This window comes from Asparagus officinalis, chromosome 8 (assembly GCF_001876935.1).
Source record: "Asparagus officinalis chromosome 8, Aspof.V1, whole genome shotgun sequence".
In the NCBI taxonomy this organism is placed as follows: Eukaryota; Viridiplantae; Streptophyta; class Magnoliopsida; order Asparagales; family Asparagaceae; genus Asparagus; species Asparagus officinalis.
The window spans coordinates 65,140,487-65,151,272 of NC_033801.1; positions in this window are offsets into that span (position 1 = coordinate 65,140,487).

Here is a 10,786-nt window from a genome sequence, read left to right on the forward strand (position 1 = left end):
AAGATTCAGATTTGATTCTCGGCGAGCGTCTACGTCACAAAAGGCAGGAGTTCGAGAGAGGTAAAAATCAGATCTAAGATCTACACGAGATCATACTCCGGATCAAAGCTTGGCCTTTGATCCCGAGATTTGGACGATTATTTCCTTGGTGAACTAATCCTCCCCGGCTATTATTTCCTTCGCGGAATAATACCCGTCGAATCGTGTAGATCCGACCGGATCTAGATCGCGCAGTGGTCCACGGATTAACCCCGGCGTCGGCAAAGAACCCACACAAAGTGAGCGACCACAAAACAGGAGCTCGCGATTTGTTCTAAAGGAGAAAGTTGTAACTTTTTTTATTTTCTTTGATCTCATTGTAACCGGATCTAAAAAATACCGGATCTTTTGTAACTCAAAAGTTGTTATTCAAGATGACAATGAATTCAATGAAGGCAATTTTCACCGCGAACAATCTGACGACCACAGTGGGAGCCACCGATCTCGCTGCCGAGATCGTCACGTCGCAGCCGCGGATCTCAATCCCGGTCGAGGAGGAGGTCGAGTATGAATTCGACCAGGCCAAGTTCGAGGAGTACCTTTCATCCTCGTCCGGATCTACCTCCCCCCGCAAGTCCAAGAAGTTCTCCTCCAGGAGAAAAGCTCGTTGGTTCGAAGAAGTTCAGAATACCAACGATGCTCTCACCCCAACTGACGCCAAAGTTGCGTCGGGTAAAGTTCCACCGACCTCCAATGAGGTCAAACCTATTCTTGTCAACGCTTCTACTATTGAGGGCGTTGTGATTTTCTCAAAGAGAGCCCGCCAGAGGCGACGTCAGCGCCTTGCGCGACAACTCGCTAAAGCGATGGAGTCTACGGACGGAGTCCGCTACAACGCGGATCTGAAGAATAGGAGAGGCAAACAGCCTCAACAACTGAAGAATGGTGGTTCCTCCAAGCCGCCGACGAACGAATGGATCCGGGTCAAACGGAACCGTTCGACACTCGAGCGGATTCACAAACGCCGCGCATTACTTGCACAAGCAAGAATCCTCGTGCAGAAGGCCGATGAATTGAAGAAAGGAAGAGTGGCCAAGAAGCCGCCATCAACCCGCCAAGTGTGGAGGCCGAAGCAGCCTCCAACCAAAGTTCAACCTCCGGTGAATCAACCAAAGTCGCCGGTAATCCCAATAGCTTCTCCGGGAGATCATGCAGAATCATCCCGAAGGAAGAAGCCAGTCTTGGAGCGCCTCGGTCCGATTCCCGACGAGAGAGGCAAAGCTCCTGTTCAAGATCGTTTGGGCCCGATGAAAAAGCCCCGAACGACGCAACATGCTGGGGGTCGCCGTCACCTCCAACGTGACAAAGAGACCAGGGTAGTTACGCGCACCAACTTGCGCATTGAAGTCCGGGAGCCCACCGAGAACTCGCGCCCAAAAAGGCATGTTTCGAGGCGTGTGACTTTTGAAAGCCCAAAGAAGGCAATTCCCCCTCAGAAGGAAACATTATCGTCTGATGACGATAGTGTTATACCTGAGAAGTCGTGCCAACACACGATAGATTACTCCGATCGTCAAGCAGACGAGTTGTACTATCGTGTTGGAGGTACGAACAAAACCAGGAAAAGGAGTCCCCGAGAACAGGAAACTCAGTGCCCCTGTTCCAAACTCATTCGGGCAGTATTGTCTGAATGCAGCTGCATCAAGGCGGTCCCCGAACGAGTTTCAGTTTTCGAAAGACTTAGTACTGAAACGCCGAAAACAAGGCCTAGGCGTTTCCGACGAAGAAGAACAGTGGTTGAAGATGGAGAATTTCCGAGTGTCACCACCAACATGACCAGCAGAGGGACATCGGCGCGGGACAATCTCGAATCGATTCTGAAAGCATCCCGGCCTAGAACCCGTCTGCAGTCCGGAACCATCAAGCGGACAACCTATGGTAGAGTTCCTGATGCCGGCTCCGCGGTCACATCAGATAATACAGTATCCAGCGAGGGACAACCCCGCGAGGCACTTATGATAAGTGCGGAGCAAGTGGCCAAAATGCTTGAAGATGCCTTAGCTAAGCAACAGGAAACCTTCAGGTTCGAAATGCAGATGGCCATGCAAAACATGAGAGAAATGCATGACCAACAAATCCAAGCATTGACGAACCAGCAAGGCGAGCCAAGTCGTCGTAACCCGGTTAATTTGGAAGACGAGGATACGAATGAAGCTCGTAATACCAATAATCCTCCCGTCAATGCAGGGGGTGGTAACGAGAATGCTAGTGAAAACACAGATGAAAGTCTGAAAATTAAAAATCTCGAGAGCAAAATTAATACATTGATTTCCGCTCAAGAGATGAAAAATACGGGCATTCCTTGTCCATACCCAAGAGAGTGGGAATCAATCCCATATCCGGAGAAGTTCAACCTAATTAACTTCACGCCGTTTAATAGGATGGGTTCACCCACCCAGCATTTGATTTACTTCAAATCGCACCTGGGAGTTATCTCCGGCAATGAGCCTCTGATGGTACGGTCATTCGTCGGCACTCTTCGCGGAGCCGCCTTCGATTGGTATCGCCACCTCAAGCCAGGAAGCGTGAACAGCTGGGATGCGGAGCCGCCTTCGATTGGTATCGCCGCCTCAAGCCAGGTAGTGTGAACAGTTGGGACGACATGGAGACCAAATTCCTCGCCAACTTCTTCGATGATGACACAGAGATATCCATCGGGTCATTGCTTGACGAGAAACAGAAAGACGGGGAATTGGTTGACACCTTTGTCAAGAGGTTCCGGAACAAGGCGATGAACTGTCGGGACCCGATCACCGAGGAATTCATCCTCCAGACTTGCCACAACAACCTCGCACTGGACGTGTTGGAAGCAATGGGGACAGCACCGTCCAAGACATGGAAGGATCTGAAGGTCCGAGGAGAGCAAGCAGAGCGATTCCTAAGGAGGAAGAAGGCAGAGAGAGGCCAACAGGCGACGAATGCTCCACAACAGAATTTCGTCCCACGGGGGAAAGGTAAGGCACACGCTAATGCAGTTGATGCTAATCAAACCTTTCAATTGCAACCTCAGCAACAGCAACAGCAGCAGCAGCAACGAGCGCCACAACAAGCAACAGCCGCAGCAACAAGCACCACAACAATCTCGGGGACAATGGCAACAACGGCCTCAGAAACAGAAATCTTCGGAACCGAGGTTTCCTAAGGTGTACTCCTTCAAGGATGACGAGGTTCCCGGCATCTTTAAGTACTTGTTGGAGAACAACAAAATTCAGCTGCCAGCGATTGTGGATCAAGAAGGGGCTAGCAAAGTGACGGATCCGAGGTATTGTGCATACCATAGAGCGGTCCATCACCCTACGAAGTCGTGCTACCACCTCAAGGACAAGATCCAGGCGCTAATTGATGTAGGCGTCATAACCCCGAAGCCGTCCAAGAATGTTGGAGCAAATGCGGTTTCAATCAGCTTTGGATCGGTGCCCACAACATGGTTCAAACCAGAGCGCATCACCAAAGTAGGAATGAAGACAGTGAACGATGACCCACATGGACAGCGCCAAAAAGGACTTGTGCCACACACAGCCCCAAACGGCGAAATCCTATGGGTTCATCCTGATCTCATTGAAGACGAACAGTGGGCGACTTCCTCGAGAAGAAAGGGCAAAGGCAAGTCCTGCAATGCGACTTCCGCAATCTTCGAGGAGGATGGCGATGAAGCTCCTACTTTTTTGCTCTTCGAAGAAGAACAAGAAGTCTTCGCCACTAGAAGTGGAAATGAGTATCACTACAACTATCCACCACCTAGTGAGCAGGGGGTGAATAAACGGGGACCAGCCAAAACTCTCACGGAGATGGGGGTGATTACAAGTCCTACACAGGGCGAAAAGGCTCGACGACAGTCGGTGAATAAACCGAAAGAAAAGAATCCCCAGGAGGTGCAGAATCCGAAGCAGTCTCGTTTCAGTCGCCCGATTGGAAGAGACAAACCGGAAAGCTCGAAGACTCCGCAAGTCTTCGATATAATGGCTCAAAGGGAGGCTTTGCAAGAAGCGTTGGCCAATTCAGAGGTGTTTCTGACTCAAATCAAGCCGGTGCCTGAAGAGCCAGAACCGTTGAGTCAACACTGCAATATAGCGACTAAGAACCTTCCCTGCATTACTTTCACCAAAGAGGATATGCAGACGAAGAATTCGAACCACGATCGACCGCTATACTTCGTCGGGTATATCGGCTCCAGCAAAGTCAACCGAATCCAAGTGGATCCGGGTTCTGCTGTGAGTATTATGCCGCTTCGCTTGATGCATTTCCTTGGTATTCCAGTTAGCAAGTTGGCGTCCACAGGCACTGTTATCTACGGGTTCAATATCAGCGGGTCAAGACCTTTAGGTAAAATCCGGATAAAGTGTCAAATGGGAGATTTGAAGACAGAAGTCACATGTTATGTGATCGATGCCGAAACTTCATATAACTTACTATTGGGTCGGCCTTGGATCCATAGTAATGTTATAATTCCCTCCACACTCCATCAGTGTTTAAAGTATGTCGACACTGATAATAAGGTTAGGACGGTGGTCGCGGATAAGCAACCATTCAAAGGGTATGAGAATTATTTCACTGATTCTCTCCTTTATGGTAACGAATCCGATACTGAATCATCGGCCCAAGGCACGGACAGCGAAGAAGAAGCTGATACCGAAGCCGGATTTGGTTACAATGGTGGTTTTGTTTTAAATGACATTGTACCCTTTGTAATCAATCTTGATGATGAACAATCGTCAGATGGAGGTTGTAATTGGCAACTTGTCGATGTTAAAATAAATAACGATTTGGAGTACTCCCTGTCTCTTGATGATGTGATAACAGAATTGTATAATAATCCTGATTTGTATATGCCGCTTCGGTCATCCTATGTAACAAAAGAACGCCTCCAGCATTCTTTCGGAACAACCATGGTCGTCCCGAACAAAATAAGAGGCGCAAAAGAAGTGATTTACGGTAAAGGAAAAAGTTCCCCATTACCAGATCATTTCTTAAGCGAAGATGAAGATGATGACAAACCTGGTCGGCATTTATCTAAGTATAGTCCGGAAGCGCGCAAGCTCATGGAAAAGCAGGGGTACGATTTCACACTCGGAGAAGGTCTATACTTCGATCGAGGTACTCGTACTCCAGCCAAAGCGGTATATGTACCAAAAGGGAAACCCGAGGATCATTATAAATACGGGCGAGGCTTAGGCTATGTTTCCTCGTCTGATGATGAATGCAGTTGGCAAATTATAGATCAAATTGCTAACAAAACTAAGAACGTATACTTTTCTGATTCTTCAGCTGGGAATTCCGACACAAGTCTAGGGGAGGCATTCAAAACCCTAATGGCGAACATGGCTACAGCTGATCCGTCCACAATAGAGGACGATGATCAAATGCCAACATGGGAAGACCCGTGGGTTCATCATCTGAATATGCAGTATGGTGACAGGTTCGAACAGATAGAACCCCTCACTGAGGATAAAATAGTCCAAGTTAACATGGGCGATGAGGCCAACCCAAAGCCGATATTCATCAGCGATAGTCTTCCCTCAAATGAGAAGGAGAAGTTAATTGCTCTCATCAGGGAGTATATTAACGTCTTCGCTTGGAACTATGAGGATATGCCAGGGCTCGACCCCAATGTGGCAATGCACCGCCTCGATATCAAGCCGGATGCCAAACCTGTCAAGCAACAGCAAAGACGGTTTCGTCCGCAGATAATGGAAGTCATCGAGGCAGAGGTTAAGAAGTTAATCGAATCAGGATTTATCCGAGAGGAGCAACATCCAGATTGGCTAGCCAATATCGTTCCAGTCATGAAGAAGAACGGTAAAATCAGGATTTGCATTGATTTCAGAGACCTGAATACGGCATGTCCAAAAGACGATTTTCCTCTCCCAATCACGGATGTTATTATTGACAATACATGCGGATTTGAGAGAATGTCTTTTATGGATGGTTTCTCAGGATATAACCAAATCAAGATGCACCCAGATGACGAGAAGCATACAGCATTCAGAACGCCCCTCGGTGTATTCTGCTACACGGTGATACCATTCGGTCTAAAGAATGCAGGCGCCACATACCAACGAGCAATGACTAAGATTTTCCAAGAACATCTCAGGAAAACAGTCGAGTGCTACGTTGATGACTTGGTTGTGAAAAGTCGCAACAAAGAAGATCACATCAAGGACTTGAAGACGATGTTCGATCTCATGCGAAGCCATCAATTGAAGATGAACCCTACTAAATCCTTCCTTGGAATGTCTAGCGGAAAATTCCTTGGATTCGTCGTCACTACTAAAGGTATACATATCGATCCTGACAAAGTGAAGGCGATACACGAACTGCAACCTCCTAGAAATTTGAGAGAGCTCAGAGGATTGCAAGGGCGGCTAGCTTACATCCGGCGGTTCATCTCAAACCTTTCTGGGAAGTGCCAACCATTCTCTAAGCTAAACAAGAAAGGGGTGTCATTCATCTGGGACGACGCCTGCCAAAAAGCATTCGAAGATATCAAAACGTATCTGACGAATCCTCATGTTCTCGTTGCACCGAAATCGGGTAAACCGTTCTTGATTTACATCAAGGCGATGAACCACTCGATAAGTGCTTTACTAGCACAAGACGACGATAACGGTCACGAACAGGCAGTTTATTACCTAAGTCGGACCTTGATAGGCGCCGAGTCTCGATATCCGATGATTGAGAAAGAATACCTCGCATTGGTATTCGCAATACAAAAGATGCGGCATTACTTGGTTGGACAGACGATTTACGTCATTTCCAATGTTAATCCAGTACGGGTGTTTATGACGCAACCGGCCACTATGAATTGGCGGTTAGCGAAATGGGCCCTTCTCTTGTCCCAATATGATTTGCACTTCAAACAACAGAAGTCGATCAAAGGACAAGCGATTTGTGATCTTCTGGCGGCAAACCCGACCACAGATACGGCAGAAGTATATGATGACTTGCCGGACGAAACCCACGAGGTTAACACTACGTCGCACCAACAAGTATGGCAATTATATTTCGATGGTGCCTCAAGGTCAGTTAATAGGGTAATAACCCCAGGAGGTTCCACAGTTTCCTCCGGGGTTGGAGTTGTCTTAATCTCCCCGGGAAAGCATGTGATGCCTCGAGCTTATTCATTGACTAGTCCGTGCTCCAATAACGTAGCCGAGTACAACGCGCTTCTCATTGGACTCAGTTTCGCCAAGGAGCTGGGGGTCGAATATCTCGAAGCTTTTGGGGATTCTCAATTGATAGTCAACCAAGTCCGTGGAGAGTATGAAGTCAGGAACCAAGACCTGATCCCGTACCACCAGGAGGCCATCAAAATGGCAGAATCTTTTGAAGAATTCTTCATTGAATATATCCCTCGTCTCCAGAACGCTTATGCGGATGCACTGGCAGCACTAGCGGTATCACTTGCACAGCCCCCCGAAACTGAGCAGTTAGTCACAGTAAGGACGCATCAACTCTGCGTACCCATATACGATATGGAAGAAGAAGATGATAGAAATATGAATGCCAAGGAGGTGAATTCGACTCAAATTGGGTCTGAGTCACGAGATTGGCGTTTTCCTATCATTGACTATGTCCAATATGGTATTTTGCCAGAGGATGTAAAAGAAAGGGAATCAATCCGCCGAAGAGCACCAAGATTCTTCTATAATGCCGAGACCCATACGTTATACCGTAGAGGGTACGATGGTTTATTACTCCGATGCCTTTCGAACAAAGAAGCAGAAGAAGTTCTTAAGGAAGCACACGAAGGAGAATGTGGTGCGCATCAGCCCGGTCCCAAACTGTATGATCGCATCAGGAGAATGGGATATTTCTGGCCAACGATGGTTCGAGATGCAATCGAACACGCACGAGAGTGCCACGCTTGTCAGATACATGCGAATTATATGCATCAACCGCCAGAGCAGTTGCACACGTCAACCACGTCATGGCCGTTCGAGCGTTGGTATACGGATGTGAAGTTGTGCTACCATTGGAGATCCAAATTCTATCCCTTCGGATCGCCCTTGCGACCGAGATGACGACAGAAGAACAACACTAAAAACGTCTCGAAGAACTCGAAAGGTTGGATGAAAAGCGCTTGGAAGCTCAACAACATATCGAATTCTACCAGGCTAGGATGTCAAGGGCTTTTGACAAAAGAGTCCGCCGAAGAAGCTTCAAGGAAGGAGATCTGGTCCTCGCTGCTCGCCGACCAATAATTCTCACCTCCAAGAAGAAAGGTAAATTCGAACCCAAATGGGAAGGACCGTTTATAATAGACACAGTCTATTCAAACGGCGCATATCGCCTGATTACTCAAGAAGGCGCCAGGCAATTAATGCCAATAAATGGGAAGTTCCTGAAAAAGTACTATCCCTAGTACATTCAGGATAACCCATTTACCGGGAAGTTCCTCGAAGAATATTACACTCAATATTCTAGAGGATAACCCAAAAACATCTTTACCACCAAAATCTTTCACTGATCAAGTCCAACTGGCGGTGAATCCACAAAAATGTTTATCCGGCCCTCTTGATTCCGTCCATGAACAAGAAGTCCATTTTCAGTTCGGAGTCCCCTTTCGATAAACGAAAGAACTCCCCTCCTTTCTCTTTGGTTAAACTTTTTTATAGTTATAATCAAAGTTGAAATTTCGCTTCGATAAACGAAGAATTCATCTTTCGATCAGATAACCAATCCTATAAAAGGTAAGTTTATCTAGATCTTCCAGATTCTCGGAGTGGACACCCCACTTCTAGTTTCTTCTTCGCTGGAAATAGAATATAAAATTCTTCCTTTCCAGAATCAGGGAATAGAATATAAAATTCTTCCTTCCTTGTTATTCGGGTTTGCCTTCACCCTAAAAGAAGACCGGGAAATAGAATATAAAATTCTTCCTTTCCCGCACCGATCTTTCCAAAATTTGTCCTAGGAAGTTTATCCCGAATCCTAAGCAGGGATAAGTCTGTGCCTAACACGCGCTGCCGGTTTAGTCTTTTTCCGTAGAAAAAGATACCAGAGTTCGATTACCAGAGTTCGATTCTGGGGTATTCTATCCTGAAACCTAAGCAAGGATAAGTCTGCGCCTGACACGCGCTGCCGGTTAGTTCTTAACCGTTTAAAAAGAACACCCGTTCACATATTCAACATTGTGACAGGTTGTTATTAATAACACCAAAATCCATGCCTTACACGCATGGGGAATTTCATCCTGAATCCTAAGAAAGGATATGTCGACACCTAACACGTGTCGCCGGTTTAGTCTTTCTCTGTGAAAAAGACACCAGAGTTCGATTCTGGGGTATTTTATCCCGAAGCCTAAGGAGGGATAAGTCAACGTTTAATACACGTTGCTGGGTAGCCTATTCCCATAACAGTGGCGAAGTCTACGTATTCGGAGCCGTAGCATCAAGTCTAAGGGAGTTCATTCCTTTAGCACAACGTTACATGCGGAACAGATTTAGACAATTCGCATGCTAGCCCGACTCAAACGGTAGTCGGTAAAGGCTAATCAAACCCGTTAAAGGCTGGGGGTTAGCCAAAAATCCTAAAGTCAACACCTAACACGTGTCACCGGGTAGCTTATTCCCGTAACAATGGCGAAGTCTATGTATTCAATATCATAGCACAAAGCCTCAGAGAATTCACTCTCTTAGCACAACGTGACATGCGGAACGGATTTAGACAATCCGCATGCTAGCCCGACTCAAACGGTAGTCGGTAAAGGCTAATCAAATCCGTTGATGGCTGAGGGTTTGCCAAAAATCCTAAAAGTATTATGGTCAATCATTTCAAACGGAATGAGGAATCATAATAAAGATAAAGATAAAAGAAACCAGTTCCACTAAAAGGATAAAAAGTCAAGACATTCAGCAAATGAAATCATACATCAAAAACATGGCCAAAAATCTGCTGATTAAGCTTGGAAAGCTTCTCATCATAGGCTTGCCTCAGCTCAGCTCTGATGGACTCCTCGTTGGTAGCTAAAGTCTTCGCAGCAACCTCCTCCGTCTCGGTCAGCTTCTGCTTCAAAGATTTCAACTCCTCAGATAAAGCAGTGTGGGCTTGCTGATCCTGTATCTTCGTCATCTGAAGAATACTCAAAGTCTCCTCTTTCTCATGGAGCTCTCTTCGGAGCTGGTCTATCTGGGTCTCACAAGAGGTAATAGAAGAGTCAAGCTCAGTGAGTGAAGATGATCTAGCAGCAAGGTGGGCCTCAACTCGGTCCACTCGATCCCGCTGCACCTGAATGTCGAACTCAGCAAGAAACCTAGCATCGCGCCATGTCTGTAAGTGAGTATCCAACTCGGCAGCGATGAATGAAGAGGCACCTGCATCCCGGAGCTCACGAAACGTCTGAAGCTCACGCTCTAGGCAGTCAAGATCATCAACAATAGACTTCGCCAGATCTGGGTACCCTGCATCCCTTATGGAATTTATCTTAAGATCAATGAATGGCTTGAACTGGTGAAGGGAAAGTCCGCCGTGGAAGAGCTTGTCAATCATAGCATTCACAAAGGAGAAGAAGGAACGGATCTCTATACAGATGACAATCTTCTCTGGGTCGCTGTCTGATAATAACTCCTTCACAAGGACGTGAAGCCGAGAATAAAGCCCTACACAAAAAGGAGAAATCCGTCAAAAGCCTTGATGAAGAAATAAATGACATTCCTCAATTGCTCAAGTTATACCTTCTTTCCCTTGAATCACTGGGGGTGGTGGAGGTGTAACGGCTGGGGGTGTATCAACTGGTGTAGTTGGTCCC